The following is a 19,704-nucleotide window of genomic DNA, read 5'->3' on the forward strand; positions in this document are numbered from 1 at the left end:
GAGTTCGATAACGCCCTCGTTCTTGTGTTTGATTCTCGGGAACGTATCGGTTTTCTCGGGTTTTTCTCTGTATTTACGGTGTTTTAACTGGTTGCAAATGAATAAACGGAATAAACGAAATAAGAAATAGGCTATTTATATTTATGGAATATTGGATCGTTCTGGATCGTTTTGGATCATTTTGGATCGTTAAATTAGTTGCTTAGCCGCTAAGTAACTGCAATAACGATCCGATTCAATACCAAAATTAGATAATTATCAAAACCGAGCTTTTTATAAAATATTATATACGAGAATAATATAAAAATATCCCGTCTCTCGAAAATACGGGTTTTATTGATTACCGAAATAACTATCGTATCGAAAATCTTGCGCCGGGCCGCGCACGGGTTAAACCGTAATCCGAATCGAAAAAGTCAAAACACGGAAAATGTCCGGAATTACCCGATTAGGTTAGGAAGGAGTTTTCGGAAGAGTTTCGGGTTGTAAAAACGCAAAAACGGTTGAAGTCGGATGATTCCCGGCTTTATAAAATAATTTTGGTAATTACTCAGAAAATAATTAATAATTCATAAATTAATATAAAATCATCTAACAGTCCAAAAATTACCAGAAAAATATCACAATTATCTATATTTTATTCTGGACATATAATAATTCAAATATTCAAATAATATCACATCTAAACACTCAAACATCAATTCCACTTATCAGATAATTCACCAAAATTCACATAAAATCACATAAATAATTCCAAATAATTATAATAATAAGATTTGAAAATATGGGATATTACAATCTACCCACCTTATAAGGATTCCGTCCTCGGAATCAGCAGAAGAAAGCACTAAGGGTTTTCTAACCAACTTTCCGTCACACCGCCTTACTTTGACTTGACCAGGATACTCAACTTAACTTGATTGGCATACCTTCGAATATTTGAGATGATAAAAATCATGAAATTTCAAAAAGAAAAGAATTTGATACCATAATGGAACCAAAATATGAATTTGAGAAAAAGTATTGTTGAAATAAAAGAATAACTGAGAGATCAATATGATCAAATGAACTTGGTATTGCGTGCCCAACTTAAGACACTACTAAAGGTTATTAACCTTCATGTATTCACAATACACACAAGTGATGGCGTCCCATCCAACTCCTATCACACAGACAGGTATACCTTGTGTCCCTTATATTTAAGGTTGTTCATCTCAGTCAGAATAAAAGAATATCAAAGGAATTCAAAATCAAATGAATAAAACTGAAAAGATTTCAAAGCTGATATTTCTGAAGGAATGAAATCCAGAGAAAAAAAATTATGGCACCAAATGAGCAAGTGGTGTCACATCACCAAGAAACCATCCACCAAATAAGAAAAGTGGAAGTTAAATTATCATAACTTGGCAGAGCTATCAAAACCTGAAAAATAGGCTTCATGACAGACTCCGGCACATTTAAAACACAATTATGATTGAAAATGAGTGTTAGGGAATATCTCCTCTAACAATTACTTCTTTTTGAGAGATGTCAAAAGGAATTATAGAAATAGAAGGTATTGCCAAAGTCTTAATATTTATCTTCAATTTGAACTCTTCAGTTGACTCGCCCTCTGATTCTAGACGCTCCTTAACGTTCCAAAGATATCGATAATCTCCATCGTCGTCGAATTGTAGTAGCCTCAGAAGATTCTACCATAGAAGTTTGCAGCTTCCCGGAGTTCCATTCAGCCCAAAACAACCATCTCGAACGAATGCGCCTATCTTAACTTACTCGTTGGCACTATATCCGATAGTCCAACAGGAACTCGATATGAGCTCAAACGTCCTCACATAGCTATACACACTCCTACACACTCTCGTTTCTAGTTTACTATAACCTCAGCTCTGATACCAACCTGTAACGCCCCCAAATCCGGGGTCAGAGGATTTGGTCGTCACTATAAAACTTCAATCCAAAATTAACCTGTTAAATCAAATAATAAATGCCAGCGGAAGATATTTATCATTTATGACCCCAACTAATCCAAGATCTTTTAAGGTTACAGTTCTAGAAACAAGAATTCCAAATTCCACAAATAAATTTTTCACTTTCTTTTAAATCTCTTTTCAATAAATTCCAACTCAAAACTAAACCCACTAGTATAACTTCGAAATGAAGTATACTAGGCCCAAATAAAATACAAAACTATAATATAATATAATATAAACAACTTTACATAATAAAACTTACACTAGTCCGCAAACCCTGGACCAACCACCTTCCAAGAGCTTCTTCTTGCTTCCTCGAATTACACGGCTAAACAGCAAGCTAATCCTCACTGGAGGTTAAATTTAAAAACAGGCAAGTATGAGTGAAAGAAATGCTCAGCAAGTTCATTATAGTAAATATCGGGTCATTTTGATAAAAAACTAACATCTGCATCAGTGCAGATCATTTAGAAATCATAATTGCTGAATCATAAAATTTTAGTTGAGGAATCCCAGAATTGATTCCTTAATTGTATTCAAAAACCCTTTTTATATTTTCCAGCGACGTGCTTCAGCAATACTTTGAATCATAACGAGAATAAAAACTCGTAAAACAGTGTTTACGGAAATATCGTAAACCACAATAACATGAAACAATGATTATGGATTGAATCATAAACTTTACTCAAAACCGAACTCTTGAGATTAATACTTATTTTGTTGTCATATCAAATTAGATATCAATACGAACTTTGATGCTCACAATACCCATACTGAAGTCAACATCAATCATCTATACTAATACCACCTTTGATATTTAACAACAATGTAAGTATCCACAAAATCAGAAACTGAATCAAAGCCACAGTTCACTTTTAATCCAAAACAGAATCAGTACTTTTAATCCAAAACAGAATCAGTCAATAAATCATTTATTCTATGAATATAAAAAATGATATGACAATTTAGATTAGGATCATTCTCCGACGGACGTACTATCACATGCTGATCAGCCCGTGTGATAGCACAAGGTCATGATTCATAGAAACGTGACCCCAAAAACACGAGTACTCAAACAAAAAGGCATAACTAGCCTGTGGCAAAATGGTGTCATAATATTTCATATGGCACTTGAAAATAGCCCTCCGCTGGACCGTCCGTCCCGGTCACTTACGCAATTATGATCCAATCTTAAAACCTTTTATTGAAATGGGGTCATAATAATCGACACCCGAAATAATTTTATTCTCCCAATTCTTGGGCAGAAATATTCGCAACCAAATCACTTTCTCAAAATCCAAAACATTTAAAAATCCGATAATTGGATAAGTAAAATCACTTGACTATTCTAAACATAATAGCAGATGAGTATTTGCATAAACAGAATTATTTAATTCAGCGATATGTAAAACATCTATCGATTCTAAACTGAGAATAGGGAAAGCAATACTAGCATGATACGATTCAAAATAAATATCACTTGAACAATAAGTGATGATAGGGATACTTGCATAATATGAATCGAAATAAATGTCACTTGAATGATAAGTGAGGTTAGGGTGCTTGCCTTTGGGATTTAGTAGTTAGTCACACTCGCAAAACCACATCTATTCTGACATTCTGTCTCAAAACATCACCGTCCTTCTTTTCAACACTTTACTGATATACTGCTCATGCAATTGCTAGAAGCCAGATATCCAATACCATTCCATTTCATTCTTTATCCAACGTCTTGTCTTGATCAACTCGAGAGATCCACATCTATAATTAAAAGATATAGTTTTAATTGTCTAAATGATAATTACTTGACGAACGGCGCGTCAAAACCCTATCGTCTACCCATACGATAGCCCACATATAAATATAACAGACAAACACAGGACTCTTAATCCACACACACACATAATTCACATAGCACATAAGCACATAACTCATGTATCACTTAATTCACATCACATATGACTCAGTTCGTCAAAAGGGTCGACTCGATATGTTTAAAACTGAAATCAGGTCAAAAATATGATTTTTCGATCAATAATCGACTCAGAATAACTTGTAAAACAAACGACCTTTCGAAACAAAAAGGATTTGGGTCTCGAAAGTATTTTTAATGAAAGCGGAATATTTTTCTGAGTCTGTACGCGTTCGTTTCGTATTAAACGGACGAACGGTTGATTTATTATGAATTTTTGAACATTTTTCGGAATAAAAACGATCTCCGAATCATTTAATAATAAAATAATAGGGTTCGAACACCCTAAAATAATTTTATAAGAATTATCGAGCTTGAAAAATAATTTAAAATAATATTTTAAAGCTCGAACTATTTTTTCAGAATTTTTAAATCAATTTTAAATAATTAAATCTAATTAAATAATCAATTAAAATTAATTAATAACTAATTAAATTAATTAACCAATTAACATTTAAATTAATTGACTAATCGAATAATTAATTATCAACTAAAATTAATTAATTAAATAATTTGGATTTATTTTTGAATTAATATAAATTTTCAGAATTCAAATAATTAGTAAATGGTTTTGGAAAATAAAATAAAGGATTTTTAGAAAATAGAAAAAGGAATTTTTGAAAAATAAAAATTTTAAATCAGAAAAGGCAGAAACAGGTTTTGGATTTGGGGTCACCTTCCCCACTGAATCAAACGGTGGCCAGAGTGAAGAACATGGTCGGCAGCTCGCCGGTTTTCTGGAAATTTTCCAGATTTCCGGCCGAGTTCCGGCGAGCAAAAACATAGCTAAATCGTACAGGTTCAGCCGGGTTTTGATGCCAAAACGACCTCTGCGATCCCAAAAACTCATCTAAACCAACGGCAACTATCAACGATCCATCAATATCATTTTCCGATCAAAACTTACGGATTCAAGTCGGTTTTCCGGCGAAAATCTCGTTTTTACTAAATACTAAACCAAATTTAACAATCTATATATGAAACTAATCCTCAGAATACGTACAATCATATTCAGTTATCATAATCATCAAACAAGTATTCAAAATCAAAAACCGAATTTAACTAGTAATATTGAAAAAATCGAAATTACTAAATGATCAACTTCTGTTGATGATACAGGTACGAACAGATAGCTCTCATCAAGTGCTTCACAACGGTTACAAATACTTGTAATTTGGTGTTCAATAACGCCTTCAAAATTGACTTTGATTTTCAGAATTTCTCAAGAACATCAAGAACACATATTCAAATAATTTTCAGAAAATCAAACCTTAATTTCTATATGATATTGAACTCTATTTTTGACATATAATATACCAAATTGACCAGAAAAACATGCTCTACAACATGGAATCATCAAATCACATCAACAACATCAAGAACAAAAATTCGTAATTTAATTATCAAATAATTCGAATATAAATAATTAAATAAGAAAATTACTGTGATTTCTGGAAGGAAACTGATGATTGATTCAGATAGAGGATTCCGAGAGCTTCGTTTTGATATACTGCACGCCCGAATCGGAGTTCGATAACGCCCTCGTTCTTGTGTTTGATTCTCGGGAACGTATCGGTTTTCTCGGGTTTTTCTCTGTATTTACGGTGTTTTAACTGGTTGCAAATGAATAAACGGAATAAACGAAATAAGAAATAGGCTATTTATATTTATGGAATATTGGATCGTTCTGGATCGTTTTGGATCATTTTGGATCGTTAAATTAGTTGCTTAGCCGCTAAGTAACTGCAATAACGATCCGATTCAATACCAAAATTAGATAATTATCAAAACCGAGCTTTTTATAAAATATTATATACGAGAATAATATAAAAATATCCCGTCTCTCAAAAATACGGGTTTTATTGATTACCGAAATAACTATCGTATCGAAAATCTTGCGCCGGGCCGCGCACGGGTTAAACCGTAATCCGAATCGAAAAAGTCAAAACACGGAAAATGTCCGGAATTACCCGATTAGGTTAGGAAGGAGTTTTCGGAAGAGTTTCGGGTTGTAAAAACGCAAAAACGGTTGAAGTCGGATGATTCCCGGCTTTATAAAATAATTTTGGTAATTACTCAGAAAATAATTAATAATTCATAAATTAATATAAAATCATCTAACAGTCCAAAAATTACCAGAAAAATATCACAATTATCTATATTTTATTCTGGACATATAATAATTCAAATATTCAAATAATATCACATCTAAACACCCAAACATCAATTCCACTTATCAGATAATTCACCAAAATTCACATAAAATCACATAAATAATTCCAAATAATTATAATAATAAGATTTGAAAATATGGGATATTACAATCTACCCACCTTATAAGGATTCCGTCCTCGGAATCAGCAGAAGAAAGCACTAAGGGTTTTCTAACCAACTTTCCGTCACACCGCCTTACTTTGACTTGACCAGGATACTCAACTTAACTTGATTGGCATACCTTCGAATATTTGAGATGATAAAAATCATGAAATTTCAAAAAGAAAAGAATTTGATACCATAATGGAACCAAAATATGAATTTGAGAAAAAGTATTGTTGAAATAAAAGAATAACTGAGAGATCAATATGATCAAATGAACTTGGTATTGCGTGCCCAACTTAAGACACTACTAAAGGTTATTAACCTTCATGTATTCACAATACACACAAGTGATGGCGTCCCATCCAACTCCTATCACACAGACAGGTATACCTTGTGTCCCTTATATTTAAGGTTGTTCATCTCAGTCAGAATAAAAGAATATCAAAGGAATTCAAAATCAAATGAATAAAACTGAAAAGATTTCAAAGCTGATATTTCTGAAGGAATGAAATCCAGAGAAAAAAAATTATGGCACCAAATGAGCAAGTGGTGTCACATCACCAAGAAACCATCCACCAAATAAGAAAAGTGGAAGTTAAATTATCATAACTTGGCAGAGCTATCAAAACCTGAAAAATAGGCTTCATGACAGACTCCGGCACATTTAAAACACAATTATGATTGAAAATGAGTGTTAGGGAATATCTCCTCTAACAATTACTTCTTTTTGAGAGATGTCAAAAGGAATTATAGAAATAGAAGGTATTGCCAAAGTCTTAATATTTATCTTCAATTTGAACTCTTCAGTTGACTCGCCCTCTGATTCTAGACGCTCCTTAACGTTCCAAAGATATCGATAATCTCCATCGTCGTCGAATTGTAGTAGCCTCAGAAGATTCTACCATAGAAGTTTGCAGCTTCCCGGAGTTCCATTCAGCCCAAAACAACCATCTCGAACGAATGCGCCTATCTTAACTTACTCGTTGGCACTATATCCGATAGTCCAACAGGAACTCGATATGAGCTCAAACGTCCTCACATAGCTATACACACTCCTACACACTCTCGTTTCTAGTTTACTATAACCTCAGCTCTGATACCAACCTGTAACGCCCCCAAATCCGGGGTCAGAGGATTTGGTCGTCACTATAAAACTTCAATCCAAAATTAACCTGTTAAATCAAATAATAAATGCCAGCGGAAGATATTTATCATTTATGACCCCAACTAATCCAAGATCTTTTAAGGTTACAGTTCTAGAAACAAGAATTCCAAATTCCACAAATAAATTTTTCACTTTCTTTTAAATCTCTTTTCAATAAATTCCAACTCAAAACTAAACCCACTAGTATAACTTCGAAATGAAGTATACTAGGCCCAAATAAAATACAAAACTATAATATAATATAATATAAACAACTTTACATAATAAAACTTACACTAGTCCGCAAACCCTGGACCAACCACCTTCCAAGAGCTTCTTCTTGCTTCCTCGAATTACACGGCTAAACAGCAAGCTAATCCTCACTGGAGGTTAAATTTAAAAACAGGCAAGTATGAGTGAAAGAAATGCTCAGCAAGTTCATTATAGTAAATATCGGGTCATTTTGATAAAAAACTAACATCTGCATCAGTGCAGATCATTTAGAAATCATAATTGCTGAATCATAAAATTTTAGTTGAGGAATCCCAGAATTGATTCCTTAATTGTATTCAAAAACCCTTTTTATATTTTCCAGCGACGTGCTTCAGCAATACTTTGAATCATAACGAGAATAAAAACTCGTAAAACAGTATTTACGGAAATATCGTAAACCACAATAACATGAAACAATGATTATGGATTGAATCATAAACTTTACTCAAAACCGAACTCTTGAGATTAATACTTATTTTGTTGTCATATCAAATTAGATATCAATACGAACTTTGATGCTCACAATACCCATACTGAAGTCAACATCAATCATCTATACTAATACCACCTTTGATATTTAACAACAATGTAAGTATCCACAAAATCAGAAACTGAATCAAAGCCACAGTTCACTTTTAATCCAAAACAGAATCAGTACTTTTAATCCAAAACAGAATCAGTCAATAAATCATTTATTCTATGAATATAAAAAATGATATGACAATTTAGATTAGGATCATTCTCCGACGGACGTACTATCACATGCTGATCAGCCCGTGTGATAGCACAAGGTCATGATTCATAGAAACGTGACCCCAAAAACACGAGTACTCAAACAAAAAGGCATAACTAGCCTGTGGCAAAATGGTGTCATAATATTTCATATGGCACTTGAGAATAGCCCTCCGCTGGACCGTCCGTCCCGGTCACTTACGCAATTATGATCCAATCTTAAAACCTTTTATTGAAATGGGGTCATAATAATCGACACCCGAAATAATTTTATTCTCCCAATTCTTGGGCAGAAATATTCGCAACCAAATCACTTTCTCAAAATCCAAAACATTTAAAAATCCGATAATTGGATAAGTAAAATCACTTGACTATTCTAAACATAATAGCAGATGAGTATTTGCATAAACAGAATTATTTAATTCAGCGATATGTAAAACATCTATCGATTCTAAACTGAGAATAGGGAAAGCAATACTAGCATGATACGATTCAAAATAAATATCACTTGAACAATAAGTGATGATAGGGATACTTGCATAATATGAATCGAAATAAATGTCACTTGAATGATAAGTGAGGTTAGGGTGCTTGCCTTTGGGATTTAGTAGTTAGTCACACTCGCAAAACCACATCTATTCTAACATTCTGTCTCAAAACATCACCGTCCTTCTTTTCAACACTTTACTGATATACTGCTCATGCAATTGCTAGAAGCCAGATATCCAATACCATTCCATTTCATTCTTTATCCAACGTCTTGTCTTGATCAACTCGAGAGATCCACATCTATAATTAAAAGATATAGCTTTAATTGTCTAAATGATAATTACTTGACGAACGGCGCGTCAAAACTCTATCGTCTACCCATACGATAGCCCACATATAAATATAACAGACAAACACAAGACTCTTAATCCACACACATACATAATTCACATAGCACATAAGCACATAACTCATGTATCACTTAATTCACATCACATATGACTCAGTTCGTCAAAAGGGTCGACTCGATATGTTTAAAACTGAAATCAGGTCAAAAATATGATTTTTCGATCAATAATCGACTCAGAATAACTTGTAAAACAAACGACCTTTCGAAACAAAAAGGATTTGGGTCTCGAAAGTATTTTTAATGAAAGCGGAATATTTTTCTGAGTCTGTACGCGTTCGTTTCGTATTAAACGGACGAACGGTTGATTTATTATGAATTTTTGAACATTTTTCGGAATAAAAACGATCTCCGAATCATTTAATAATAAAATAATAGGGTTCGAACACCCTAAAATAATTTTATAAGAATTATCGAGCTTGAAAAATAATTTAAAATAATATTTTAAAGCTCGAACTATTTTTTCAGAATTTTTAAATCAATTTTAAATAATTAAATCTAATTAAATAATCAATTAAAATTAATTAATAACTAATTAAATTAATTAACCAATTAACATTTAAATTAATTGACTAATCGAATAATTAATTATCAACTAAAATTAATTAATTAAATAATTTGGATTTATTTTTGAATTAATATAAATTTTCAGAATTCAAATAATTAGTAAATGGTTTTGGAAAATAAAATAAAGGATTTTTAGAAAATAGAAAAAGGAATTTTTGAAAAATAAAAATTTTAAATCAGAAAAGGCAGAAACAGGTTTTGGATTTGGGGTCACCTTCCCCACTGAATCAAACGGTGGCCAGAGTGAAGAACATGGTCGGCAGCTCGCCGGTTTTCTGGAAATTTTCCAGATTTCCGGCCGAGTTCCGGCGAGCAAAAACATAGCTAAATCGTACAGGTTCAGCCGGGGTTTGATGCCAAAACGACCTCTGCGATCCCAAAAACTCATCTAAACCAACGGCAACTATCAACGATCCATCAATATCATTTTCCGATCAAAACTTACGGATTCAAGTCGGTTTTCCGGCGAAAATCTCGTTTTTACTAAATACTAAACCAAATTTAACAATCTATATATGAAACTAATCCTCAGAATACGTACAAATATATTCAGTTATCATAATCATCAAACAAGTATTCAAAATCAAAAACCGAATTTAACTAGTAATATTGAAAAAATCGAAATTACTAAATGATCAACTTCTGTTGATGATACAGGTACGAACAGATAGCTCTCATCAAGTGCTTCACAACGGTTACAAATACTTGTAATTTGGTGTTCAATAACGCCTTCAAAATTGACTTTGATTTTCAGAATTTCTCAAGAACATCAAGAACACATATTCAAATAATTTTCAGAAAATCAAACCTTAATTTCTATATGATATTGAACTCTATTTTTGACATATAATATACCAAATTGACCAGAAAAACATGCTCTACAACATGGAATCATCAAATCACATCAACAACATCAAGAACAAAAATTCGTAATTTAATTATCAAATAATTCGAATATAAATAATTAAATAAGAAAATTACTGTGATTTCTGGAAGGAAACTGATGATTGATTCAGATAGAGGATTCCGAGAGCTTCGTTTTGATATGCTGCACGCCCGAATCGGAGTTCGATAACGCCCTCGTTCTTGTGTTTGATTCTCGGGAACGTATCGGTTTTCTCGGGTTTTTCTCTGTATTTACGGTGTTTTAACTGGTTGCAAATGAATAAACGGAATAAACGAAATAAGAAATAGGCTATTTATATTTATGGAATATTGGATCGTTCTGGATCGTTTTGGATCATTTTGGATCGTTAAATTAGTTGCTTAGCCGCTAAGTAACTGCAATAACGATCCGATTCAATACCAAAATTAGATAATTATCAAAACCGAGCTTTTTATAAAATATTATATACGAGAATAATATAAAAATATCCCGTCTCTCGAAAATACGGGTTTTATTGATTACCGAAATAACTATCGTATCGAAAATCTTGCGCCGGGCCGCGCACGGGTTAAACCGTAATCCGAATCGAAAAAGTCAAAACACGGAAAATGTCCGGAATTACCCGATTAGGTTAGGAAGGAGTTTTCGGAAGAGTTTCGGGTTGTAAAAACGCAAAAACGGTTGAAGTCGGATGATTCCCGGCTTTATAAAATAATTTTGGTAATTACTCAGAAAATAATTAATAATTCATAAATTAATATAAAATCATCTAACAGTCCAAAAATTACCAGAAAAATATCACAATTATCTATATTTTATTCTGGACATATAATAATTCAAATATTCAAATAATATCACATCTAAACACCCAAACATCAATTCCACTTATCAGATAATTCACCAAAATTCACATAAAATCACATAAATAATTCCAAATAATTATAATAATAAGATTTGAAAATATGGGATATTACAATCTACCCACCTTATAAGGATTCCGTCCTCGGAATCAGCAGAAGAAAGCACTAAGGGTTTTCTAACCAACTTTCCGTCACACCGCCTTACTTTGACTTGACCAGGATACTCAACTTAACTTGATTGGCATACCTTCGAATATTTGAGATGATAAAAATCATGAAATTTCAAAAAGAAAAGAATTTGATACCATAATGGAACCAAAATATGAATTTGAGAAAAAGTATTGTTGAAATAAAAGAATAACTGAGAGATCAATATGATCAAATGAACTTGGTATTGCGTGCCCAACTTAAGACACTACTAAAGGTTATTAACCTTCATGTATTCACAATACACACAAGTGATGGCGTCCCATCCAACTCCTATCACACAGACAGGTATACCTTGTGTCCCTTATATTTAAGGTTGTTCATCTCAGTCAGAATAAAAGAATATCAAAGGAATTCAAAATCAAATGAATAAAACTGAAAAGATTTCAAAGCTGATATTTCTGAAGGAATGAAATCCAGAGAAAAAAAATTATGGCACCAAATGAGCAAGTGGTGTCACATCACCAAGAAACCATCCACCAAATAAGAAAAGTGGAAGTTAAATTATCATAACTTGGCAGAGCTATCAAAACCTGAAAAATAGGCTTCATGACAGACTCCGGCACATTTAAAACACAATTATGATTGAAAATGAGTGTTAGGGAATATCTCCTCTAACAATTACTTCTTTTTGAGAGATGTCAAAAGGAATTATAGAAATAGAAGGTATTGCCAAAGTCTTAATATTTATCTTCAATTTGAACTCTTCAGTTGACTCGCCCTCTGATTCTAGACGCTCCTTAACGTTCCAAAGATATCGATAATCTCCATCGTCGTCGAATTGTAGTAGCCTCAGAAGATTCTACCATAGAAGTTTGCAGCTTCCCGGAGTTCCATTCAGCCCAAAACAACCATCTCGAACGAATGCGCCTATCTTAACTTACTCGTTGGCACTATATCCGATAGTCCAACAGGAACTCGATATGAGCTCAAACGTCCTCACATAGCTATACACACTCCTACACACTCTCGTTTCTAGTTTACTATAACCTCAGCTCTGATACCAACCTGTAACGCCCCCAAATCCGGGGTCAGAGGATTTGGTCGTCACTATAAAACTTCAATCCAAAATTAACCTGTTAAATCAAATAATAAATGCCAGCGGAAGATATTTATCATTTATGACCCCAACTAATCCAAGATCTTTTAAGGTTACAGTTCTAGAAACAAGAATTCCAAATTCCACAAATAAATTTTTCACTTTCTTTTAAATCTCTTTTCAATAAATTCCAACTCAAAACTAAACCCACTAGTATAACTTCGAAATGAAGTATACTAGGCCCAAATAAAATACAAAACTATAATATAATATAATATAAACAACTTTACATAATAAAACTTACACTAGTCCGCAAACCCTGGACCAACCACCTTCCAAGAGCTTCTTCTTGCTTCCTCGAATTACACGGCTAAACAGCAAGCTAATCCTCACTGGAGGTTAAATTTAAAAACAGGCAAGTATGAGTGAAAGAAATGCTCAGCAAGTTCATTATAGTAAATATCGGGTCATTTTGATAAAAAACTAACATCTGCATCAGTGCAGATCATTTAGAAATCATAATTGCTGAATCATAAAATTTTAGTTGAGGAATCCCAGAATTGATTCCTTAATTGTATTCAAAAACCCTTTTTATATTTTCCAGCGACGTGCTTCAGCAATACTTTGAATCATAACGAGAATAAAAACTCGTAAAACAGTGTTTACGGAAATATCGTAAACCACAATAACATGAAACAATGATTATGGATTGAATCATAAACTTTACTCAAAACCGAACTCTTGAGATTAATACTTATTTTGTTGTCATATCAAATTAGATATCAATACGAACTTTGATGCTCACAATACCCATACTGAAGTCAACATCAATCATCTATACTAATACCACCTTTGATATTTAACAACAATGTAAGTATCCACAAAATCAGAAACTGAATCAAAGCCACAGTTCACTTTTAATCCAAAACAGAATCAGTACTTTTAATCCAAAACAGAATCAGTCAATAAATCATTTATTCTATGAATATAAAAAATGATATGACAATTTAGATTAGGATCATTCTCCGACGGACGTACTATCACATGCTGATCAGCCCGTGTGATAGCACAAGGTCATGATTCATAGAAACGTGACCCCAAAAACACGAGTACTCAAACAAAAAGGCATAACTAGCCTGTGGCAAAATGGTGTCATAATATTTCATATGGCACTTGAGAATAGCCCTCCGCTGGACCGTCCGTCCCGGTCACTTACGCAATTATGATCCAATCTTAAAACCTTTTATTGAAATGGGGTCATAATAATCGACACCCGAAATAATTTTATTCTCCCAATTCTTGGGCAGAAATATTCGCAACCAAATCACTTTCTCAAAATCCAAAACATTTAAAAATCCGATAATTGGATAAGTAAAATCACTTGACTATTCTAAACATAATAGCAGATGAGTATTTGCATAAACAGAATTATTTAATTCAGCGATATGTAAAACATCTATCGATTCTAAACTGAGAATAGGGAAAGCAATACTAGCATGATACGATTCAAAATAAATATCACTTGAACAATAAGTGATGATAGGGATACTTGCATAATATGAATCGAAATAAATGTCACTTGAATGATAAGTGAGGTTAGGGTGCTTGCCTTTGGGATTTAGTAGTTAGTCACACTCGCAAAACCACATCTATTCTGACATTCTGTCTCAAAACATCACCGTCCTTCTTTTCAACACTTTACTGATATACTGCTCATGCAATTGCTAGAAGCCAGATATCCAATACCATTCCATTTCATTCTTTATCCAACGTCTTGTCTTGATCAACTCGAGAGATCCACATCTATAATTAAAAGATATAGCTTTAATTGTCTAAATGATAATTACTTGACGAACGGCGCGTCAAAACCCTATCGTCTACCCATACGATAGCCCACATATAAATATAACAGACAAACACAGGACTCTTAATCCACACACACACATAATTCACATAGCACATAAGCACATAACTCATGTATCACTTAATTCACATCACATATGACTCAGTTCGTCAAAAGGGTCGACTCGATATGTTTAAAACTGAAATCAGGTCAAAAATATGATTTTTCGATCAATAATCGACTCAGAATAACTTGTAAAACAAACGACCTTTCGAAACAAAAAGGATTTGGGTCTCGAAAGTATTTTTAATGAAAGCGGAATATTTTTCTGAGTCTGTACGCGTTCGTTTCGTATTAAACGGACGAACGGTTGATTTATTATGAATTTTTGAACATTTTTCGGAATAAAAACGATCTCCGAATCATTTAATAATAAAATAATAGGGTTCGAACACCCTAAAATAATTTTATAAGAATTATCGAGCTTGAAAAATAATTTAAAATAATATTTTAAAGCTCGAACTATTTTTTCAGAATTTTTAAATCAATTTTAAATAATTAAATCTAATTAAATAATCAATTAAAATTAATTAATAACTAATTAAATTAATTAACCAATTAACATTTAAATTAATTGACTAATCGAATAATTAATTATCAACTAAAATTAATTAATTAAATAATTTGGATTTATTTTTGAATTAATATAAATTTTCAGAATTCAAATAATTAGTAAATGGTTTTGGAAAATAAAATAAAGGATTTTTAGAAAATAGAAAAAGGAATTTTTGAAAAATAAAAATTTTAAATCAGAAAAGGCAGAAACAGGTTTTGGATTTGGGGTCACCTTCCCCACTGAATCAAACGGTGGCCAGAGTGAAGAACATGGTCGGCAGCTCGCCGGTTTTCTGGAAATTTTCCAGATTTCCGGCCGAGTTCCGGCGAGCAAAAACATAGCTAAATCGTACAGGTTCAGCCGGGTTTTGATGCCAAAACGACCTCTGCGATCCCAAAAACTCATCTAAACCAACGGCAACTATCAACGATCCATCAATATCATTTTCCGATCAAAACTTACGGATTCAAGTCGGTTTTCCGGCGAAAATCTCGTTTTTACTAAATACTAAACCAAATTTAACAATCTATATATGAAACTAATCCTCAGAATACGTACAATCATATTCAGTTATCATAATCATCAAACAAGTATTCAAAATCAAAAACCGAATTTAACTAGTAATATTGAAAAAATCGAAATTACTAAATGATCAACTTCTGTTGATGATACAGGTACGAACAGATAGCTCTCATCAAGTGCTTCACAACGGTTACAAATACTTGTAATTTGGTGTTCAATAACGCCTTCAAAATTGACTTTGATTTTCAGAATTTCTCAAGAACATCAAGAACACATATTCAAATAATTTTCAGAAAATCAAACCTTAATTTCTATATGATATTGAACTCTATTTTTGACATATAATATACCAAATTGACCAGAAAAACATGCTCTACAACATGGAATCATCAAATCACATCAACAACATCAAGAACAAAAATTCGTAATTTAATTATCAAATAATTCGAATATAAATAATTAAATAAGAAAATTACTGTGATTTCTGGAAGGAAACTGATGATTGATTCAGATAGAGGATTCCGAGAGCTTCGTTTTGATATGCTGCACGCCCGAATCGGAGTTCGATAACGCCCTCGTTCTTGTGTTTGATTCTCGGGAACGTATCGGTTTTCTCGGGTTTTTCTCTGTATTTACGGTGTTTTAACTGGTTGCAAATGAATAAACGGAATAAACGAAATAAGAAATAGGCTATTTATATTTATGGAATATTGGATCGTTCTGGATCGTTTTGGATCATTTTGGATCGTTAAATTAGTTGCTTAGCCGCTAAGTAACTGCAATAACGATCCGATTCAATACCAAAATTAGATAATTATCAAAACCGAGCTTTTTATAAAATATTATATACGAGAATAATATAAAAATATCCCGTCTCTCGAAAATACGGGTTTTATTGATTACCGAAATAACTATCGTATCGAAAATCTTGCGCCGGGCCGCGCACGGGTTAAACCGTAATCCGAATCGAAAAAGTCAAAACACGGAAAATGTCCGGAATTACCCGATTAGGTTAGGAAGGAGTTTTCGGAAGAGTTTCGGGTTGTAAAAACGCAAAAACGGTTGAAGTCGGATGATTCCCGGCTTTATAAAATAATTTTGGTAATTACTCAGAAAATAATTAATAATTCATAAATTAATATAAAATCATCTAACAGTCCAAAAATTACCAGAAAAATATCACAATTATCTATATTTTATTCTGGACATATAATAATTCAAATATTCAAATAATATCACATCTAAACACCCAAACATCAATTCCACTTATCAGATAATTCACCAAAATTCACATAAAATCACATAAATAATTCCAAATAATTATAATAATAAGATTTGAAAATATGGGATATTACACTTTTGGTCTTTATCGGACCCTCGATAATACTCGTAGCGTCTTGAATGTCGACCACGATCCTCTCTTTGAGGCTCTTTATACCCCTCCAGAATCTCCATATTCCTTCAGATGTTCTCGCCCCTTACATATATATCATTCAAGGATTTTGGCGGATAATCGTAAAAAGATGAAATAAGCTTTTTACCTTTAATTGGGCCCAAACCGATAGTCAAATATCCCATAGATTTTTTCTTGTTTAAATTGGTGACCATGCCAACTTCCTCCTTAAACCGGGCTAGGTAATCGCCAGGGACTCATTGGTCATTTGCCTGTAATGTATGAAGGTCTCGATATCCTTCTCTCTTCGGCACATATGCGAGTAGTGCCTTATGAACTTCGCTTTCAGTTGATCATAAGAGTGAATTGAACATGACCACCAGTTCACGGCTGAACTTTCTGTCTCTAAACATGACTTTCTTCAGTCTGGAAAGCCTGGTTCGGGAGACATCTTCCTTCTCTTCCTATTTGAAGTCCAAAGTCAATACGACATTCGTCCTCCTCCTTCTATGGTCAGAGTCTGTGGACTCATCTTCCTCAACATGGACTCTTTTCTCTTTCCTAGAGTTCTTGGCCCCTTCAGTTTCTTCCAACGACACACGTAACGCCTTTTCCTCCAATTCTAGCTCTTCAGTTTGATAGCTTTAAGCTTCAAGGCATCAGCTTCACACTTTCTGGTCTTTTCTTGCTCCGCTTCTTCTGTTTCTTTCGATTTCCCCTTCTCCTTGGCTATCCTCTCATCCCGCCATTTTTTCAGCATCGCCTGCTCCTCGGGGCTTGAAATGATGTTTGCTTCTTCATTGAAATCGGCTTCCAAATTCCGAGGGGTCACCAGAGATTGTTTCGGGGGATTAATTTTTGGATCAACGAACCCGGGAGGGCCCTGTTGATTGTTTGTCATCTTCTCAGATCTCATAACTTAATCTCGTATTTTCCAGAAACGACGCCAAATGGTGGAACCAGTTTTCGGCCTACAAGACTTCGTCTTCGATCTTCAGCCTGCAAAGAGAAGAATGCGAGGGATTGTCACTCGATTCACCTTCGGTGTGAGAATAAGTTAACTGGTTTCATAGAGTAAATATAATACCAGATAGTTTGAGTCTGTGATGTTGTGTGTTAATTGAATAGAATTCTCGTGTATATAAAAATCTATAACCAAGTTAACGTTGCGGCCCCGGGGTCTTCGGGCGGTTCTGCCTAATCAGAGAGGTGGATTTTGTGGCTTGGATGACCACGTCCTTCCTTTCTTTTCGTCTGGTCCAACAACCATTGTAATGTGCTAACTCTCATCGGCCCATCAATGCTTTCAGCCTTTATAGGCCTATACCGACATAATGGGCCTAGGGTAGATGGGTCTCTGATACTATCAAACTTTTTAATGCACTCTTAGATCGAAATGGTGGTTCTAGACACGAGCAATGTATCTTTTTGTTTGTAACACAATGTACTTATTCTGTGAAAGATTTGATAGGTTGCAGGAACAGCTTCATCTCGACATGTTATGAAGGCCACATCCGGCTCAGTTTGGGACGAGACTCCTTTCTATGGCGAGGTTAGCTTTGAATGCTAAGGATAAGGGAACGTGTACCAAAATAAAAACATCTGGCAAATTGTGCAGACAATTGCAAATGCTAGAAATGGTGCTGGCAATTACGAATTTTATATGCCAAAATCCAAATCCAAAGACGTTTGTTAAGCTATGCATTATTTCTTGGAAAATTACCAAAAATAATATTATTTCTAAGTTTGTTTGTCATTTAACCATCGTTAAGAAATAATTATAAAAAAACGATTTGCAACAAAAACAATCACATATGCATCTTATTTAAAATAGTGATGAAATTTTTGTGATTGCACTCGAGGTTATATCGTATTGCATTTGAGTTTGTATCTGAGTCGTATATTTACAAAAAAATAATTAAAAACATAATTTTTAAAAAATCTATTATTTCTTTTTCTTTGGACTATATTGGCTTGTTTTCCTATGGTATAATTAATTACTTAGTAAGGTCTATTTGATTACCTTACGGTCCCTCTTTGTATCTTGAATTCCAAATACTTTGTGTGTCCGGTAATTTTTTATTAAATTGATTTTCACAGTTATATTTTGGGCTGAGCATAAATTAGCCAAATCGACCGAAACCGCCCAATCCAAACCGAATTTTACGGTTTACTAACGGTTTGGTTCGGTTACGGATTGGCATTTTAAAAACCGATTTTTTTTCGGTTTGGTTTCGGTTTACACCTCCAAACCGACCGATATAACTGAACTGAATCGAATACCTAAATTAAAACATTAATATACATATATTAGTAAAGTGCAATTAATAATAAATTATAATGTATCAATATATGTGTAAACTAAAATATATAAAATAACTAATCATAGTATATTTTATTCTAAGATATAAATATTTATGTATGTGTTAAATTTCACTATTTTTATTCAATAAAAGCATAAGAATT

The sequence above is a fragment of the Apium graveolens genome, chromosome 9 (assembly GCF_009905375.1).
Source record: "Apium graveolens cultivar Ventura chromosome 9, ASM990537v1, whole genome shotgun sequence".
NCBI lineage: Eukaryota > Viridiplantae > Streptophyta > Magnoliopsida > Apiales > Apiaceae > Apium > Apium graveolens.